General features: G+C 34.6%; 1 protein-coding gene across 12 annotated transcripts in view; it reads left to right on the top strand.

The window, feature by feature from the left end:
* The window catches only part of Naaladl2 (N-acetylated alpha-linked acidic dipeptidase like 2), a 1,175,859-nt gene that overhangs the window by 390,502 nt on the left and 779,357 nt on the right, over positions 1-6,000 (top strand). The window contains exon 1 of one of the 12 annotated variants that reach the window (XM_048814266.1): positions 4,485-4,509. The exons of the other annotated variants lie outside the window; for them this stretch is intronic. The gene's annotated coding sequence lies outside the window, so the exon portion shown is untranslated. Of the gene's footprint in view, positions 1-4,484; positions 4,510-6,000 lie in introns of those variants that run through there. 12 annotated transcript variants of the gene reach the window in all.

Genomic DNA, 6,000 nt, shown 5'->3' with positions numbered 1-6,000 from the left:
CCCATAGCACAAGACTTAATAACAAGAATCAACAAATGGGACTTACTTAAACTAAAAAGTTTTTTTCTCAGCAAGAGAAACAATAAGAGAGGTAAATAGGGAGCCTACATCATGGGAACAAATTATTACTCCTCACATTACTTTTTAATAAGAAAAGAATATTACTATTCCTTGAGGACTCACTTCGTGCCAAGGACACATTGATAGAATCTAACATAATCCTCACAGCCATTATACATAGCACATATAATCTCCATTTTTATGCACTAAAATCCAGAGATTAAATAATTTCCCAAGGTTCTAAAACCTCAGTCTGGTAAGGTTCAGACCCTAACATTCTGTAGGACCCTAAGCGCAATTTCTATTTTATTATTGGTATTTTTTATTTTATATTCAGTGAGAGTCAACATTTTATTTCCCAAAGTCCTGGTTTTTCCTGCCAGGAAAAACTTCTAGCAACTATCCTATCCCTCAGAATCTCTTTTAAAATTTCATTGTCTCATGGAGGTGTTTACTGATCTCCCCAATAATCTTGCTTTCGCCATTATTTGTACCATTATATGTTATTCTTCTTTCACTTTTATAAAATTCTTTCAACATTTCCCATTTCTGTGTCCTCAACTAAACTAGAATCTCCATGAGTATGTGCATATTTTTTTCTTATGCACTTTTTAAACCCCATCTCAGCACAAGGCCTGGCACAGAGAAATCCCTCAATAAATATTTTTGTGAATTAATTTATTAACTTTTATACTATGGTCAAGCCTGGAGAAATTACATTTGTGTTATTTACATTTCTTATAGCAAAGATCCCATAATAGAGCAAGAAAGTCTTGATAATAAGTAAAATAAGTACAGATTTGAGATGGGACATGAAGGCCATTATAATGTGAAATTCTACTTCATTAAAAGCCTGTTATGGAGCCCAGAGAAATAGCCTTGACGGCTTTGTGCTTGTGCTGTCAAAGTACACATCTTAGGCCACTGCACTCACCGAGAGTAGCACTGAGTATAGGTTTGTTTCCATGGACACCTATCAGTAGCAGAAGGTAGAAAATAAACTAGACCAAAACATACGGCATTGCTAGCATACTGCAGTCAGAATTAAGGAAAAGTTCATAATTGAAATTGAGGCTAAGAAAAACAGCTCACATGTGTTAGATGAAGAAAATGAAGTCAGATATTGAGATGATTAAAATATATTTTAATTTTTCTACCATTTATCACTTCACACTCTTTTTGAAAAGTAGCAATATTTAAATAAATAAATAGGTGAGACATGTATCTCCTAATAGTTGACTGTGCTGAGTACAAAAATTTAATTTCTCTCCCTGGAGAAGATAACACTCAAACGGATGACTTAGAACCAGGTAGAGAAAAAATATGTTTGGTTTTATTATTCAATTTCGTACTGGAACATTAACACTGCATAAAGCCAATCAGAAGACCACATTTTAATGCACTTGGAAGTAATTATTTCAAATAAATACATAAATGTGAAAATATAATCTATGTAAATCTATGTAAATGGATGGTTACAGTGAATTAGTATATAACATTACTGAGTAGATTGCTCAGGGTTTCATTAAATAAAAAAGAGTAAAGACCTGGGTTAGCAAGAAAAAGCTCTTTTGCTCTATTTCAGTTGCTTTAGTTGTTAATCTGGTCCAAGATGATCAACTTCTCATTAATCATAATAATTAGGGGTAGATTTACTGAGCATTAGTGTAATTTTCAATCATGCTAATAGTTCTGCAATCCTCCATTCATTAATATAAATGAGGTAAATTAGAACCATGACATTATAAAGAAACGGCAGAAGCTGCAGGAACTTTCATGGATCCTCCCTAAACTCCATTAATTTAATTGTAATATGTTGTTCCTTGATACTTATTTTCACTCTCTTTATTTTCTGGTGCTAATGGTTCTTCAGATTGGTTAATGAGCATACTAACCTCTTAATTTAAGTGACTGGCATGGTGTGGTCTAAATCATACATACTTATCTTGTCTCATTACCTTTAACCCTTTCTTAAATGTTCAGAAAACACCATTTATGGACTGATCCCCTAGCAGTTGTGTATTAGATTTATCTGCACAGTACAGAAGATATGAGTCATCCCAGTCTTCCACAGGATCTGAGTCCAGAAAACATTATGGATTACACTGATATTATTAAAAATATGAAAGCAGTTTCAAAATAAAAATTAATCTCTTCATTGCATTTGTACAATTTGGATTTATATTCTAAAGATGCAAAACCAAATCCTCTTCTTCATGTTATAAATTGTTTACTAATTTCCAGAAAAGTTTTTCCTGAAATCACTGCCTAAAGTTTAAAGTAGATGTGTCCTCTTTTATGGTCTTTATCTGATTTTTTTTTCATAGCATTTTTCAATTTTACAAAGTCAATATTTATTTTTATGATCATTTATTTACTTTTGCTTCCCCTAGATTATAAGAAAATTGAGAGCAGGAACCCAAACTCTACCCCCTGTTTCTATCATATTGGTTGGTACATTAAAATGACCAGTTACTACTTATGGATGCATAAATAAGTGACCCATAGCATTTGGGATGTTTATGCAAAAATTAAATCATAAAAAATCTTACTTAATCTTAGAATCTAGAATCTATGCTGTCCTTTTTTTTTTTTTTTCAATCAAGGAAAGTATTGTTCTAGCATTAGAAGTTTTATTCTGTTTAGTTGAAAGATGTAGTCATTTAATTAGGAGAATTTATTTTCTCAAATCTGTTTATCAGAGGGGAAAACCCATCAAATTGGGGAAAACCTTGGGGGACTTCTTGCCTCCAACTTTACTAGACTTGTGGATTTGCAGTAACTTGTCTTCTCATTCATTTTTAGGGGGATAAAAATATTATCTTTAACCTCTTAGGGTTCTTTTTGTGTGTGTGTGTGGTTGGGGGGGGCGGGGGCTAGGCCTGAGAATTAAACTGACATAAGAAAGATTAACAGAAGAAATGCATACAGATTTAATGAGACTTTTATGTGACAAGAGATTTCTCATAAGGAAATGGAGACCTGAAGATACAAAATTAAACCCTTCCATTCTCTATTGGTCAAAAGATAGTAAATTATGAATATGTGATGGTGTAAAGGGGCTGAGGCTAGAGTAGTCAACTGGATGAAGTGGCCCAAAACTTTAGATTAGAATAACAAAGTTCCTGGCCTCAACTTTCCATATGTGGTGATAGGAATACTTTTCTTCTGGTATTGGGAGAATATTTTTCACCAGAGAATTTTACTTTTAAAAGAGAATATGAAGGTTGGAGTAATCCTCTTGCACTGCTATTTTACGTATCTTTACCTCAAAATAATACTACATTGGAGTGACACATTTTGGGGTATCCTACTCTTAATTCCTTCATATCCACTTTAACTCCTTTCTTTGTCCTGGGCACTGAAAATGACCATGGAGATGTCATACATGGCAAGGTCCCTGTTCAAAAGAAGTTAGTCTAGTTGGAATAACAGTAATGAAAAACATTTATGCCACTAGTTAATGGAATGCTGGATTTGAACTTATTTTTAAGTACTAAAATCTCAGTTTCCCACTAAAATACATAGCTATGTCAAAGGAGTGTGGAACTTCATTAAAAGTATGAGGACAAAATTATGCTACTAGCAAAGATTAAGTATGAGAATCATATAATCAACATTTTACTTGTTTGTTGGCTTATTGTGGCCAGAAAAATAGGGCATGAATAGGGGTTGGAAAGAATAAGGAGTGAGGTGAGAGGGGAAGAGAGAGAAAATATGGAGCAGAGACCTTGGAAACATGGATTCATCCTGGCAAAGGGAATGAGGTAATAGCAGTAAGGGGGAAAAGAGGGGTGGGTTTCCAGAGATGCTGAAATGGAGAAACAAAACAGGTTTTAGCCTTTCTCCTTGCCTTGCAGACTGATGGGGGATTGAGGAGAGATGTGAGGGAAGAGTGGGGTCAATAAGATATTCTGTGCGTAGCTTGACCTGCGCACATGACGTTGCTACTTCTGCATGTAAGGAATATGGGCTCAGAAGCAGGCTGAGGAAATACTACAGGTTTATATTTCCTCTTAACAGTGTAGAGAGAGACTGAAGGGTCTTGAGCATGTCGGGGGATGCAATGGGTCTGTCTTTGCTGTTATTGCCCTGTTTAATACTACCACCACTGCTGCTGCTGATCCTCACACTCTGTATCCCCAGCTCTGCATAAGGTTGCTCTATGTTTTCTTTACAGTAGTCACAACAATCCTCTGATAAATGTTCATCTTTATTTTACACTGGGTAAACTGAAGCATAATGAGGTTTAGTATTGGAAGGTGATATTGCTAACCACCGGAGCAGAGATTCAACCTGACTCCAATGCCTATGCTCTTTCCAGCTCCTTCTACCCACTCGGTTTCAAATCATTCAAGTTTGAAGCACCTGTGGGGCACCCAGATTTGCTCATTTGTCAAGTGTGGATAATAATAATTGCCTAAATGCATCTGAAAATGTGAAACACAGGTATGCTCCCAAGTATGAAAAATTATTGTTGAAAAGCCTTTAATTTTTTTCTATCATTCAGTGTTAATTAATTTCTGAAAAGAATTTTATTAAACTGTGGATTTCAAAATGGCTTGCAATACTAATAAATCCAGGCAAAAATTTTCTTGGGAATGCTAACTTTATCTCCTAGTTAATGCTTCCAATAGAGAAAATGTTATTATTGTAAATTTTTCAAAAGTTGAATTGGAAGGAACTTTAGAGATTATTTAATAAAAGGGTTTATTTGAAGAAACTGACTTCCTGGCAAAAGTTGCAACTTGCAGCCTTTAAGTCATATCCAGCGAGGTATGTTTTCTTTCATAACGTAAAGTATTAACAATGAGCAGCATCAGCACCTTTCTTCTGACCATGAACTCCCTAGTTTGCTACAGTCCCCACCACTCCTTATTTTCTTGCAGTAGGCAGTTTAGTCATTAACTAGCCCCTTAGGTCTTATGTTTGTGGTGTCTAATCTAGAAACTTAGTGCTTTAATTAGTTCTACAGGGGGAAATAGAATCTGAGGTTCAAGATTAATTATCTTTCAGTCTACTAAACCGACCAATAATTTTTTCCTGTGATAAAGAATGTATTAGTTTACTGGGCATGGCATAACAAAATACTGCAGATGGGTGGCTTAAACAATAGAAATTTACTTTATTATAGCTCTGCAGGTAAGTCCAAGGTTAAGGCATTGGTGTGTTTCATTTTATTGAGGCCTCTCTCCTTGCCTTGCTGCTGATCTGCTTCTCTGTGTTCTCAAATGGTCTTTTCTCAGCATGTACATCCTCCGAGTCTTACCTCATAAGGACACTAGTCTACTGGATTAGGGCCCACCTATGTGATTTTAATTTAGCTCTAATTGCCTCATTAAAGGCTCTATCTCCAAATACAATTCATATTCTAAAAGTGTTGGGGATTAGAATTTCAAGATACGTTATAGGTTGGGAGTACAGTTTTGTCCACAAAAGTTTTTGTTGAAGGGAATGTTTTTTCAACAGGTTGGGACTGTCTTTTCCCTAGGAAGTTCATAACACTGTTTTTAACCTCCACTACAGTACTATTTTGTACTTCTTGTTTTATCTTCATCACAGAATTGCGAATATCCTTAGGGGAAAAATTATACCACTGTGTCCTTTATAAAAGAAAATTTCAAGAAGTAATTTCATAAAACAAACCCTTTCAATTTCAATTTAACACTTACTGGTCCATTTTACTTCCACTTTAGCATGAAAAAATTATGAAATAAACAACTGGGTTTTTTTGTTGTTGTGTGGAAGAAAGAATTATGGTTAATTCAGTTGAAAATATTGCAGTATACACTTTAGTCAGGCTTATTTAAGTTTGACATCAATGTATGATTGTAATGAGTTGCATGTATCTATATCAAGTTTATTTTGGTATGGTGTTCTCATGTAGAATTACTATTATAGCTATAATCGATATGTTATTAAGCTATCTAGATTTTAGAA

This window comes from Marmota marmota, unplaced genomic scaffold, assembly GCF_001458135.2.
Source record: "Marmota marmota marmota unplaced genomic scaffold, marMar, whole genome shotgun sequence".
Classification (NCBI taxonomy): domain Eukaryota; kingdom Metazoa; phylum Chordata; class Mammalia; order Rodentia; family Sciuridae; genus Marmota; species Marmota marmota.
The sequence above is the reverse complement of the archived record's forward strand: the minus strand, read 5'-3'. Positions and strand labels throughout refer to the sequence as shown.